This window comes from Juglans regia, chromosome 3, assembly GCF_001411555.2.
Source record: "Juglans regia cultivar Chandler chromosome 3, Walnut 2.0, whole genome shotgun sequence".
In the NCBI taxonomy this organism is placed as follows: Eukaryota; Viridiplantae; Streptophyta; class Magnoliopsida; order Fagales; family Juglandaceae; genus Juglans; species Juglans regia.
Window position 1 is genome coordinate 20,383,252 of NC_049903.1, and position 15,647 is coordinate 20,398,898.

The 15,647-nt window shown below is 37.1% G+C and overlaps 1 pseudogene; it reads left to right on the forward strand.

Annotated features, from left to right (window-relative positions):
* Positions 1 to 3,047: 3,047 nt before the first annotated feature.
* Positions 3,048 to 3,561, forward strand: LOC108988377 (annotated as a pseudogene).
* The last annotated feature ends 12,086 nt before the right edge of the window (positions 3,562 to 15,647 follow it).

Genomic DNA, 15,647 nt, shown 5'->3' on the forward strand with positions numbered 1-15,647 from the left:
TAAATTTTATTGCACAAACATCTTTCGAGTAACCAAACAAACTAACAAAGTAAATGAAAAATGGAAAAACTCAAACATATTTTTGCAAAGAAATAAATGATCATTAGTATCAAAATTGACAACCACCACCACCCATGCTGTAGCCCATGCCACTATGCTCATGTTCCATAGGTATAAGATCTTTCCGCTTTGGGAAGTGCTATAATTGCTGGTTAAGTTGCGTTTAGATATTAAGATGAGTTAAATTGAGTTTTGAATAATAGTATTTTATGAATTTCATTAAGATATATTTAAATTTTTTAGATTAATATGAGTTTATCCTTTTAAATTAAAATGTATGAAGTAGATTGAGACGAACTTAACTTTTTTATGAAAAATTGAAGAAATAGTAAATTTCTTAATAATTAGTTTGAAATGAATTGAATTTAGTTCAACAACCAAATACAATCTTAAATAGTAAAACTCGCCTAATATTATTGACACGATAAATATTGATATGTTTATCATATCTCAATCTGACACTTCATAATCTTACTAGTAAATAAAAGTTTTCTTAGCCAATGAAATCTCGATAGAATTCGACTTGATTACAAATTTTTACCCACAAGTTACAACTCACAAGAACTAATTGATCACATTCAAAGATCATCATAAAAATTTTTCGAGAATGTTAAGAGTAGCTTATCTTTTGGTTGTCCATGAATTTAGTAGATTTGGCTTCAATTTTCCATCTAAAGTTTTCTCTTCGTTGCAAATTCCATTAGTAAATTTGATGAAAGTGGGAGGAAATGGTTTGAATAGAAGCATCGAATACAATATGTGCTTTTATTAGTAAAACTTTCCAAATTGAGTAGGCATGATGATGATCATTGCTGAATGCTGAGGGAAAAAAATGGCATGATGATTAAATATAACCAAAAGGACAGAAGGCATCTTATACTATTGCCTATTGGTTTTGCATTGACTTGAGCACCAACCCAATGATATTCTTGTCTCATAATCTATAATGGGAAAGTGACTGGTTAACATTAATATATATATATATATATATATATTATTTTGAAAAATATTTTAGGTCTTTATATGTTGAGTTGGATTGAATTATTTATGAATAGTAATGGATTGAGATGATGTAGTGAGTTTTGTAGGGTCCACCTAAGATAAATTTAGATATATTTAGATATTAAGATGATTTTAGATGATTTTATAGGAAGTTGAAAAAGATTATGATCAGTCTCGCGTGTAAGGAAATGTTAAGTTGAAAAATGTTAGGGTACCATATGTAAAAATGTTTTAAGTTGAGCTGAGTTTAATGATTTGAGGATTCGGTGTTTAGATATTAAACCCAACTTAAAATTAGATTGAACTTATATTCCAAACGGAACCTTAGTCAAAAAAAAAAAAAAATACGAAAAAAAAATTATAAAAACAATTTAATCAAGATTAGTATATATAAGACTGGAGTTCGTTATACGAGATAAGTTTCAAGTAACGAAAAACCGTGCAAATATACTTAATTAGAAGATTTTCGATATACACACAATTTCTTGTTTATATAAAGGAAAAATGTTTTGTATAATTGAGAAACAGATCTCAATACATTTGATACTTACAAAACTCACATGAATTCTTGGTTCAATTTTGCTTGTACATATGTTTCCAACGTATAGTTTTATACAGTGAGATCAACAAAATAAATACAGACAAAGTTCGTGAATTATATTTGAGACATAAGCATTAGATCTTAGTATAACTGACAAGATGAAGTTCTCTCCCTTATATGTTTGATTGAAAATTATGTGATAGTACATCTATTCCTTTATTTAGATGCATTACTCTCTCTTTGCACATGAACAAATTTCTCTACCTAATTAAAACGAAAAATTCATGGATTAACTTTAATTATAAATAACAATTTTTTCATAAAAGGGGTTTAAAAATTTTTGTCCCAATGAATTACTGCAAAAATGGAGTTTAAGGTTGCGTTTAGATGTTAAGATGATCTCAAATGATCGGAGTTGATATATGAATAATAGTATTTTATGGGTCACATTAAAATATATTTAAATGTAAATAGGTTGATATATGTGTTTAAATGTATGAAATGGGTTGAAATGGATTTAGTTTTTTTTTATAGAAAGTTGAAAAAATAGTAAGCCTAATCAATAATTAGTTTAAAATAAGTTAGAATGTGTTTGTGTTCCAAACATAGTCTTATGATTGTACATTTGTTTTGCATAAAACTTACATGTCTTAGATTTATACAATCTATGAACTTATTTTTAAGTATTAATGAACTCATAAGTAATCTTTTTTATTCTTTACGTGCATATTTATTTTTGAAAAATTCTATACACTATATTATTATTTTTTTTATTTTATTATATAAAATATGATATATTTATTAGATATTTTGTACCATATTTTATATAATTGCATGAAAGTAAACGTAAATGTATTGCATATCGTTACTTTTTACAAAAAAATAAAAAAAAATAAAGAAATATTAATGAAGCAGAATATTGTGAAAGAGGTCGGTGGTAGTTGAGGTCCGTGACTTGTCGGGCGTAGAGACAAAGTACACCATTTTTGAATTTGCTGCCGACGAATTGCTAGGCTGTTGACTGTTGGAGGGTCCTCTTCCTAACTAGCCGTTAGCCACCGGCTCCAAAGTACGCGTTTGAGGGTTTTGTATTGAGAAAAGTTTGAAGTCGGAATTAGTGTAAATTTTAGAATTACACCAACCAATAAAAAAGGTACACGTAATTTATGATGGATGCGCACTCAGAGCATTCTTTTTCTCAATTCTCTAGAAACCTCCAGTCTTGTATCTCTCTCTCTCTCGCGCTCTCTTTCTATTCAAACTGATCCATTTTACAATATTTCTCCAGAAGAAATCCTTTCAATCTTAGTATTAAAAAGCCCTTTCTCCAAATGAGGTCGCGAGTTCAACGAAAACAGTAGTATTTCTCATTCTCAAGGATAGATATCTGGCAGCACAAACCGTCTGTTAAACTAAGAGATTTTTCGACAAAGTGAGCAAGAAAATGAACGGAGCGGGTAAGAAAGTCGTCCATGTCGCACTAAAGGCGTCAAGGGCCATAGACTGGGATTGGATGGCGAAGCTTCTGGTCACCGATAAGGCTCGCAAAGAGTTTGCCACTCTTTGCCGCGCATTTGACGAGGTCAACTCCACCCTCCAGACCAAATTCAGTCAGGAATCTGAGCCCATAGATTGGGAGTACTATAGAAAAGGAATTGGGTCTTGCATGGTGGATATGTACAAAGAGGCTTACGACAACATAGAGATCCCCAAGTATGTAGACACAATAACTCCTCAGTACAAGCCTAAATTCGATGCATTGTTGGGGGACTTGAAAGAAGTAGAAGAGAAATCCTTGAAGGAGTCTGAGCGTATGGAAAATGAAGTTATTGAAGTACAAGAGATGAAGAAAAAGATAAGCACCATGACTACAAATGAATACTTTGAGAAGCATCCTGCGATGATGAAATCTGTAATGATTACTGGGGTTATTGATTCTTCCACCAACTTGTTTCAGTTCAGCATAATTTCTCATCAAAATTCTCTCATCTCATGTTTGTTGAGTAATAAATATAACCGTCTTTCATACCATGTAACCTAGTTGCATGTGGTTTGAGGATTTAAGCTTGGGCAAAACCATGTCAAAAATAGGGTGTTCTTTGTATGGTGACAGAGATCTTCGTTTTTATTCGTATAAAAGGTGGATTTGAACCTGCAAGGTGATTAAAGGATAAAAAAAAAAAAAAAATCTCATTCTCCAGAAGAATCCCTTTCAGTCTTGGTCTTCCTCCCTCTCTAGCACTCTCTCTCTCTATCCAAACAGATCCAGCTCGGTACTTATTTGTTGAGTGTACTTTTTTCCATTTGCGAAGTTGGATTCGCATGTTTATGAAGGTTATTGTCTGGGTACGAAGGTTATTGTCTAGGTATAAAGGTTATTCTAATTCATTATTTGGGTGGGGTCATGGTTGAATGAAATTAATTCCAATTTAATTTGGAATAAGGGTGGGGTCGTGGTTGAGGTGAGCGAGAATACCTTACTTTGGCCTGAGGTGAGTGAGAGTGACACTGCCAGAGAGGGAAGGCTGAGAATCAGGGTCCAGTTTATCATCAGATGCTTCGAAGGAGAGAGAGAGAGAGAGAGAGAGAGAGATGGGTGAAAAGTGAAAATACTGAAGAGGGGAAAAAGGCATCGGTCCTACCAAAAGTTCTACGAATATACTACAATCAATTCTATTCCACTTTTAAAAGAACTCTTATGTGTTACCTTGTAATTGGATGGTGTAAAAGGTGTAAATACACCAAGTCTTGCTGCCATCCACTCCCTTTTGTATTAGAGAAATTCTATAGTTTAGCAATTGTAGCTAATCTCACACCCCACACCTGACGTTGTGGTTTTATTTTATTTTTTATTTTTTTTCTTCCCTACGGTCAAAATCTCAGCCTCCATTGTCTTGACTTTCTTATTGCTCTCTTTTCTCTCATCCTCCATCCTCGTCTTTAACCCTTCCAGTTCCATTCTCAACGTCTGGTTCTCAATCTCCAAGCACATGATTCTGTTGGAGGCTCTTTGGAGCTTTGCATCCTTGGCAAATATCTTGTTCTTAAGGACAGGGACAATGACGACGGACTCCTTCAAAAGCTTGTACTCGATGAGCTCGATCTTCAAGCGTGACTCTTTCTCACGGAGCTCCGTGACTAGACGAAGCAGCTCCGTGCAATCAGGTGAGCGAGGCTGGACCTGAGCTGACAGGTGTGGGAAGTAAACCCCAAAGGACCTGGAGAACATCGTTTTCTAGGGAGCCTTAGCCGAGCTCAATGATGGCAATGGTAGTTTCGGGGGTGTCTCCTGCTTCGAGCAGGACAGAGACGTCTGCAGCCCCATGGCCAGTTTCACATTCCCTGCCACCATTGCAACTCACTCACTCTCTAACTACTCACTCACTCTCTAACTACTCACTCACTCTATATCTCCAAAAGAATATAGATGAAGTGAAACCACAAGGTTATAGTTTTTCCCCAAAGGTTTTTCTTGGGGCTCTGCATTTTTTTCCAAGTCCTCTAGTTTTCAATCCACTGGGATAGAGTGAAGCCTACAAAGACATCATTGTCTAAGGGAGAGAGGATAGAGTTTGAACTTGAAGTTTCCAATTGATGAGAAAATAATCGAAGTGAGTAAAGATAGAGAAGGTTGAAAGTGTACGCGCAGTGAGGTTGGAGGCTTCGAGGAGAGGAGTTGGGGGTAGGTGTAGGACTGGTTCAATTTTAGTGAATCTGGTCTGCCACATGGGGTGTGGGGTGTGCATCCAACAACCAGTTGATACCAAGATTTTTCCTTTGTATTATATTCATATCTCATTTCATATCATAGATGTTTCTTCTTTTTCGTTTTTTAGTTGATTTGTTTATGTAATTTTTTCATTGAACATAGTTTGATATGCGTAAATAAGAGCATTTCCAATTACTTCTTCATCATATTCTTTAAAATACATCACCAAAATCTACTTTTTCTATTTTACATATTGAATTTTACAATATACCATATATCAGCTTATCTATTTTTTCTTTATATCATTTAAATATTATATTTTTTAATATTTTTTATTTATTTCAAATATTTTCTCTAACTATCAATAATATCCTCATATTTTTTTATATTTGCAATATCTCTCTATATACAATGTCATATAATAGGAAAATTCATCTCATCAACCAGCTTTTCTATTTTACACTCCACACCTTATGTGTCATCAGACCGGGTTCACTTACAAAAAACAAAAAACAAATTACCGAATCCCTTCTCCCTCGTGAACACTCATTTCCTCCCCTCTTCATGCAGGATCTTCTCCTTGTGCCAAGCCCCTTTGTGCACAGAAAGTAAGAAAGAAATTAGAACACTCCATCAGAGACCTGATTCTTGAACCTCATTAGAGACCTGCATGTTCCTCCATCAAAGACTTGTACATTTGCTTTTGTGCTAGCTCATTTTTTGTTTCTTTTGCCCTGGCCTGTGAGTGTTGTGAAGCTCTTTCTGGAAGCTTCAACAATGGCAGCAGACATTACCCACCCTCCCATGGAACAACTCCAAGACCTTGAATATTGCATAGACTTCAACCCTCCTTGGGGTACTCTCTCTCTCTCTTTCTGTTCATATACATGTATATGTTTTATATGAAGGCACCATGAGAGTGAAGTGGGCTTCTGGCTCTTCATGCATTAGCAAACTAGTTTCAATGCCTCTCTCTCCTCTGTTTTTTCCTCCATTAAAGATTTTTGAATATGCTATGGAAGATATATGGGCATGTGGGTGTCGAAGCAGTGCAATGTAGCTTTACTATTGGGTGACAGTGTTGTGATAAATGAAAATTTGACGAATCACATTAATATTGGAAATTATGCAGACTAACCCGGTGAGGGAGGAACACGACGGCGAGGAGGGGGTCTTTGCGCCTAAAAATTCGAATGAAAGCTCAAAACGAGCATTTTTGTAAGGGGAAGAGAAAAAAATAAAAATAAAATAAAATTCCACATCAGGTGTGAGGTGTGGGAGTGTACAGTTGCTGACCTGTAGCAAATCTCCATATAATAATGTTCTATTTAAATTGGAAAAATATATGCATCTGCCCCACACCGGCACACACTCAACCTATTGAGTGTAAAAAAAAAAAAAAAAGGTGATGTGAAGTGTGTGCCGGTGTGGGGCAGATGCATAGCATTTCCCGAAAAAATATATGCATCTGCCCCACACCGGCACACACTCAACCTATTGAGTGTAAAAAAAAAAAAAAAGTGATGTGAAGTGTGTGCCGGTGTAGGGCAGATGCATAGCATTTCCCATTTAAATTAATCTAAATTTATAAGCTAAACCAAAATATAAATTAATTATAAAAAAAAGATTATATTTATGAGAATATTCTCAAAGTATATTATGAAAAGGTTTTGCTATGCATCGGCCACTATTCACCCCCACACCCCACACCTGACAGTTTTTTTTTCATAGGGTGTGGGGTGTGGAGTAGTGAATAGTGGCTGACGAAAAGAATTATTCATTATGAAAACAGGAAAGACAATACATAAAACAACCCTTCTACTGTATACCCACCCTCTCATCCGAATAAGGTTCCATTTGCATACAAAAACGGTTTCATCTCATGTCATCATTACAATTTTTTTAAATTTTCACACAAAATATAATAAACAATTCAACTTTTTCAATTTCTAAAACAATAATAATATTAAAAAAATAATATTCCAATAATATTTTATTCAACTTTTAACTTTAATCTAAAACCATCTCATCTTATCTCACTATCCAAACAGGGCCAAAGAAAAAAAAATCGCTAGTCATAGAATGTAGCTACACTCGAAGGTGCATGATTTTATTTTATTTTATTTTATTTATAGTGATGTCATGAAATGTTAAATATTATGTCATGAAATAAGAGAGAAGGGTTGAAATGAAAATATGATGACTTTCAAATAGTGGGAAAAGAAACTTAGAGGAGAGAGAAACTAATTTAAAATATTTTAGAATTGTGAATAGTATCCTCTACATCTAGTGTGATTACTCTAGCGAAGTCATGTATAATAAAGATGAAATACAAAAATCCATTGGATTTTTTAGCAACTTTCTTTATATTTTACAAAAAATTGTATTTTACAAAAGCCATCGTGAAGAAAAATGATGGATTTAAATTAAGTACTTTAAAATCCCCTTCAAACACTAAGATTTCTTAACAAAAAGTTTAAAAATATTTTAACATTTGAAAATTTTGTACCATTGATAAATAAGAAACGGATTAAATAGTTAAAAAGTTTTTTTTTTTTGTTTAAAATTAACACATTTATATGTAGGAGCTTCATTATTTTTAATAAGAAATACTATTAATCATAATTCTTTTATCGTTACTTGATGTCATACAAGATTAGAGACATGATTCGTATAATTCTTTTATCGTTACTTGATGTCATACAAAGGGAGATTCGCCGTTCGTGATCTTTCGGGTTCCTATAGTCAACACGCGCCCCACCGATCTACACGTCCACCGAACACGACCCCAACCGGAGTGGAGCGTAGCCTGCACGCGCGGGACGAAAATTCCGAGCTCGTCGGCGCGTGTCCTTCACGCGCCACCAAGGAGCTCTCCGCCGTTGCAATGCGCGGATGCTCCCAAACCGGCTACTCTGGATCTTCCAAGATAGACTGTCGGTTTTCCATTTAGAAGCGTTTTTTGTGCACTGTTTTTTCCTTTTTACAGTGTTTTCTCAATGTAATTTTTTTATGCCTTGTCTTTATTTTCAAGAAAACAAAAAAAACCCAAAAACATTTGTCCCTTCAGACTTAGGTCCAAAGGGTGTTGTCCCCCCTCCGCTTAGTCGATGATGTTGGGGTTTGGTTTCTCTATACTCAGCCTAGTTGGGTGTTTGGTTACTGTGAACTCTGTCGGGAACAGAGTTGTGCTATCTCTTAGATTTTGGTCTATAGAGATAAGCCGTCTGGACTAGACCATGTCAGTCACAATAGTGTACTGAGATTCTACTAATGTTTGTAATTAACTTGTTGTTTGAAGTCAAAGTTGTATGTCCTCTTTAAATGAATGGAATGAGATCCGTTTTATCAAAAAAAAAAAATAGGGAATGCAAGTCATGCACATTTATTTTTGAATGGTGGACCATATTTAAAAAAAAAAACAAAAAGAGTATGTGGGACTTGTTTATCTTAGGACTGTATTTTGTATTACTCAACCAAATAATTGACATATTAGTAATTAATAAAAAATAAACTTCTTACTTACTAGTAATAGTAATTTTCTTTTAAAAACACCAATAGAAATATATCTAAAATTAATTTCCTATGATTACAAAAATATGAAAAAGTTTTGGTAACCCAACAAATCCGACCTCAACCTAACCCTTTAAAAGGAAAAAGCATTCAACATATTTGTTGATGTCTAAAAAATTGCACAACAGGTCGGAATGGGAGAAAAAGTCATTCTCGGCCCACTATGACGATTCAAACCTCGAGCGGTATGGTCTAAAGCCCCCAGTAGAGGTCTGGTGCAGCTGTACGATCAATGGCAGTGAAAAAAAAATAAGTGTAGAGAAAATAAAGAGAGAGACACAGACTTACGTGGTTCGACATAGGGGTGTATGGTGAGGGGAAATATACTATAATATGTTTGTTTTACAGTCTCTCGTAATCTTTCATCTTTACTGTACAATGTAGATTTGGAATCTATTTGCTAGAGGAAGTCTTTTCTCTAGAGCCCCGATTGCGAGGTTCAAGAAGCTGTTGAAAAAGAAGTCCCTCGTACTCGTCTGTCGTTCCCCTTTTATCTGATCCGTCGTTTTGCATGCCTACCTGCAGTGATAAGTGATGGCCACCTTTCTCTTTGAGTGCCTCACATCCTCTCCTACTCACCACTTTTTCCCTTACCTCTTTACATGGCCACCTTCCTTTCCCTTGTCTCATCTTTGTCTCATGTCCTTCTCTCTTTCTTTGTCTTTTAGTGAGGGTCTCTTAGTGGGCTGAGCCTATTCATCTGGGCTTGGGATATTTTATCCCCTTCGGGACCTCAACCTCCTAAAAATAGTTAATATTGAATATTATAATTTGTAGTACTCATATTTTTTGTATCAGTGCCTTGAATCGTTCCGAAATGTTTCACAGTCATCCTATTACTAGCGAGTCTTGACGGGTTCTTTTTATATAGCATAGCATATTGTTAATCATGTGGTCTGTTTTGGTTGAGATGCCAACTTCAGAAACATTAAAAAATTATGTGATTTTGATTTTTTAAGAGCTCTGTTGGCGCATTTTCCGATCATAGATGTCCAATGAATAATCATTTTTTCTTATGCGGTGATACTTGGTGGTGGTGTGCTTGAGATTCTCAGCCATGCTTACTTAACGATAATTGACTAAAAGTTAAGAAAATAAGGATTTACATTGTTTGGAGTTAGGGGCTAGATTGCCCCCATCAATCACCCTGTCCCTGCAGAGGGGGTGTTTGCCCCCAGAATCTACCACCGAATACCAGGAGTGGGACCTCCCACTCAAGTGTCGTGAAATGAGGGCGGACTCTTGGTCTGTTTGACCCCCCATCCACGGCATAGACAACTGAAAAACACCTAAAAAAACTAAAAACCCACAACAAATGAAAAAATATAAATATACAACCAAATACAAAGCAAATTGGAAAGCAACAAAAAATCGTGAACTTAAACTAGAAAAACAGATATGACCAAACAAAGAACCTCTAAACCATGGCAGTGGCCACTCATGGGCGTGGTTCTGTTATGGATGGAAGAGGTGCTGGAGTGGAAGAATGACAATCTGCTTAAGGGTGTTGTGGGCAAGGTGCAGTACGAAGGAAGGCTGGCCTGATGTGCATAAGACAGAAATGGAAGGTCGTTGAAGGCAGTTAGTTGTATATGAGCAACTAAGCACGACGTCGTATGATGTAAAATTAGTTTCAGTCTTAAGTAGAACGTTTCCGTTTAATGTCTTTTCTTCTTATTAATTGTAAACGCAGTCGTTTCATTTACAAGAATCATAATAAGTGTTGCTTAAACACTGTCGTTTTGTTCAAACAAACACTATAAATAGAAGGAGTTGGGGGGAAAAGACCCAACGGATAATTTCACTCAGTTGCAGACCTCTCCTTCTTTCTTCACCTTCATTCTTCTTCTCTTCCTTCAATCTGGAGAGTGACTTCTCGAATAGGTCAAGTTTGGGTCCATTACAGTTGGTATCAGCCATGGCAGAAGGAACGCGTTCGTATGCTCAAATAGTAGATTCAATGAATCACTTAAGGCAACAACAAGAACGTCAGCAAAAGCAGATCGAAGATGCGATTTGTTTATTGTTGAAGCAGCAAGAGGCGGCGAGATTGGAAAGAGAAACACAAGACAAAAAAATTCAAGAGGTTTTACAACAAATCTCTAAGATTTCTTGTCACGATTCTGAAGATCCTGGTAATAGACGTCAAGATAATCAAGATCAACACATGAGGCACAGACATGAAGATATGGAGGATGACGCAGGGGACGTGAACCAAAGAGAGCTAGTGAACAGAGGCTTTGCCAGGGGTATTAAATTGGATTTTCCTAGATTTCGTGGTGGTAATCCATCACCATGGATCTATCGTGCGAACCAGTACTTCCTGTATCACCAGGTTCCTCCTGGCCAACGTATTTTCATTGCTTCTTTCCAAATGGATGATGAAGCCTTGGTCTGGTTCCAGGATGCTAGTGAGGCTGGAACGTTTCTTTCTTGGGAGGACTTCATCAAGGCTGTTCAGATCCGTTTTGGATCTATTTCGTATGATGATCCTATGGAGTCACTTACTCGACTCAAGCAGGTTAGTACAGTTAATGATTACAAATCTGAGTTTGAGATCCTTTCCAATCGTATTAGAGGCTTGTCTGAGAAAAACAAGTTGAGCTGTTTTTTGAGTGGCCTGCGAGATGAGATCAGATTACCTGTTAGTATGTTGAATCCTTTATCCTTGAATGATGCTTTTGGTTTAGCCAAAATTCAGGAACAGTATGTGGTGAGTATAAGGAGACCTTGGAGAAATTCACTTACTGATTCGAGTAAGTTTAGTCCAGAGTCGAATTTGTTAAAATCTGGACAAACTCCTTCACTGTTAGGAGCTCCACGAGTTTCTCCTTTACCTAGGCTTCCTTATCATAAGGTCTCTGAGTCTCAGATGCTGGAAAGGCATAGAAAAGGCCTTTGCTATTTCTGTGATGATAAATGGCAACCAAGTCATAAATATGCCAGACCAAAGTTATTTTTACTAGAAGGTATGGACTTTGGTGAGTCAAGTGGTGAAGAAAATGTTGATGCTACTGGTGAGTTGGTTGTTGAACCTGTGGAAGTTGAAGCTGAGATGGCTTCTATTTCATTACAGTCTATGGTAGGTGGAGGAGGAACTAAGACCATGAGACTTATGGCTTGTCTTGGCAAGAAGAAGTTGATAATTTTAATTGACACTGGTAGCACACATAATGTTGTGGACACTGTGGCTGCTGCTCGATGTAAATTACATGTACAACTTGGCCAGCCTATTAATGTTAAAGTGGCTAATGGTCAGCTCATTGAGAGCACGGGTAAATGTGTGGCTGTGCCTTTGTCAATTCAGGGCATACCTTTCACAGTTGATTTCCTTACACTTCCCCTGGGAGGATGTGATGCAGTTCTTGGAATTCAGTGGTTATCCACTTTGAGTCCTATTCTCTGGGACTTTGTCAATATGAGTATGCAGTTTCAATGTAATGGTCAGGAAATTTCCTTAAAAGGTTTGACAGCACCTCAGTCAAATCTTATTGATGATGAGGAATCCTTTGAGACTTTTGGTTGTGGAAGTAAAGGCATTTTCCTGCAGATAGTGGCTTGCAGTTCCATTGAACTTCCATCATTGCAGAATGTACAAGTGCAGCAACTTCTGCAGCAGTATAAGGAAGTTTTTAATGAACCTACTGGATTGCCACCCAATAGGTCTCATGACCACAAGATCACTTTGAAACAAGACATTTCTGCTATCAGTGTTAGACCTTATCGATATCCTTTTTACCAAAAAGCAGAAATTGAAAAAATTGTTAAGGAGCTCTTGAAATCTGGGGTTATTAGGCCAAGTCAGTCACCCTTCTCATCTCTTGTGTTGCTAGTCAGGAAGTCTGATGGTACATGGCGAATGTGTATTGATTATAGGGCCTTAAATGAAGCCACTATTAAGGACAAGTGCCCCATTCCTGTTGTGGATGAGCTCTTGGATGAACTTTCTGGTTCAACAATTTTTTCTAAATTGGATCTTAGAGCTGGTTATCATCAGATACGTATGAGAGATGAGGATATTTCTAAGACTGCCTTCAGAACTCATGAAGGGCATTATGAATTTCTTGTAATGCCCTTTGGTCTCACCAATGCCCCTTCAACATTTCAGGGCCTTATGAATGAAGTTTTCAAGCCATTCCTTCGACAGTTTGTCATTGTTTTCTTTGATGACATACTGGTTTACAGCAGTGACATGTCTTCTCACTTGGATCATCTCTCTACTGTTTTGCAAACCTTACAGCACCATCAACTTTATGCTAAGCAGTCAAAGTGTAAGTTTGCATGTCAGGAGATTGAATATTTGGGCCATCTGATTTCCAAGGAGGGAGTGAGGGCAGATCCAAAAAAGTTGGAGTCTATGGTCACTTGGCCAATACCAAAAAACCTAAAGGCATTGAGGGGTTTCTTAGGCTTGACAGGCTACTACAGAAAGTTCATTAGGAGTTATGGTCAGATTGCTGCCCCTTTGACTTCCTTGTTGAAGAAAGATGCATTTGTGTGGACAGATTCTGCTACAAACTCTTTTAATGCATTGAAAGCTGCTGTCACTAGCCCTCCTGTTCTTGCCTTGCCTGACTTCACCAAGGCATTTGTTATTGAGTGTGATGCTTGTGCAACTGGCATAGGAGCAGTTCTGATGCAAGACCAAAGGCCCTTAGCTTTTTTCAGTCAAGCCTTGAAAGGGAAAAACTTAACTCTTTCCACTTATGAGAAAGAACTTCTAGCCTTAGTGCTAGCTGTTAAGAAATGGAGGCCATATCTTTTAGGAAGTGCTTTTGTGATCAAAACTGATCACCATAGCCTTAAATATTTGCTTGAGCAGAAGATTGGCACTGTTGCTCAGCAAAGATGGCTTTCTAAGCTTCTTGGTTATGAATTTTCTATTGAGTATAAGCAAGGGGTGGAGAACAAGGTGGCTGATGCCTTGTCTCGAAAGGATCAGGTGGATGAGTTTGGAGAGTTGGCAGCATTGTCATTTCCCACACCAACATGGCTCTCAGAATTGAAAGCAGCTTATGCCACAGATCAGGACACACAGAAGCTAGTCACTGCTTTGCAACTTGACCCTACTTCTCATTCTACATTCAAACTGAGGCATGGTCTTTTGTTTAAGAAAGACAAAATTTATGTGCCAGATTCCTTCCCTTTGAAACAACAGATTTTGAACTACTTGCACTCTAGTCCTGCTGCTGGCCATTCTGGCTTCCACAAATGTTTGCATAGAGCAAGACTAGAATTTTATTGGCCTGGTCTCAAACATGATGTTAAGCAGTTCATTCGGGACTGTGACATATGTCAAAGGAACAAGATCCAGAATGTTCTTCCAGCAGGGTTTTTACAACCCTTACCTATTCCTGACCAAATATGGACTGACCTTTCAATGGATTTTGTTGAAGGTTTGCCCATTTCGAAAGGGTATTCTGTCATTATGGTGGTAGTAGACAGATTATCAAAATATGCTCATTTTATGCCTTTAAAGCATCCATTTACAGCTGCTCAAGTGGCCTCACTGTTCTTCAATAATGTTTTTAAGTTACATGGTTTGCCTAAAACCATTGTTTCTGATCGTGGCTCAACATTTACTAGTTCTTTTTGGAGTGAACTTTTCAAGTTGCAGGGAGTTAATCTGTCTTATTCATCAGCCTATCACCCTCAAAGTGATGGCCAAACAGAAGCTATCAACAAGTGTCTTGAACATTTTTTGAGGTCTTTCTCTGGTGACAAACCCAAGCTATGGGTGGATTGGCTCTCATTAGCTGAGTGGTGGTATAACTCCAGCTTTCATACTTCCACAAAGCTGACTCCATTTGAAGCTGTGTATGGGGTCCCTCCAACTAAACTACAGGCTTATATTCCTGGTTTGACTTCTAATCAGACAGTGGACCAGCTCTTGCAAACTCGAGAACAGATTCTCTTTACACTCAAATCCAATTTGTCCTTGGCTCAAGATAGAATGAAGTTTTATTATGAAAAACACAGAACTGACAGGGAATTTTCTGTGGGGGATTGGGTTTATCTTAAACTTCAACCCTATAGACAGCAATCTGTGGCACTCAGAAGAAACCTTAAACTTTCACCTCGATATTTTGGCCCATTTCAGATCACTCATCGAATTGGCAAAGTGGCATATCGTTTATGCTTACCTTCAGATTCACTCATACACCCAGTTTTTCATGTTTCTGTTTTGAAGAAAAAGATTGGGGATCAATTTACACCTATCTCTTCCTTACCTCCTGTGGACTTACAAGGAGAGTTAAGGCCTCAGCCTGAGAAGATCGTGGAGAGGAGAAGTGTCAAGAAAGATAATAGAGCATTGGTGGAAGTCTTGATCCAATGGGAAGGTGCTGGAGTGGAAGATTGCACATAGGAACCTTACTGGCAGCTTCGTCAGCAATTTTCCCACCTTGTGGGCAAGGTGCTTTAAAGGGGGAGGGTGTGTTATGGATGGAAGAGGTGCTGGAGTGGAAGAATGACAGTCTGCTTAAGGGTGTTGTGGGCAAGGTGCAGTACGAAGGAAGGCTGGCCTGATGTGCATAAGACAGAAATGGAAGGTCGTTGAAGGCAGTTAGTTGTATATGAGCAACTAAGCACGACGTCATATGATGTAAAATTAGTTTCAGTCTTAAGTAGAACGTTGCCGTTTAATGTCTTTTCTTCTTATTAATTATAAACGCAGTCGTTTCATTTATAAGAATCATAATAAGTGTTGCTTAAACACTGTCATTTTGTTCAAACAAACACTATAAATAGAAGGAGTTGGGG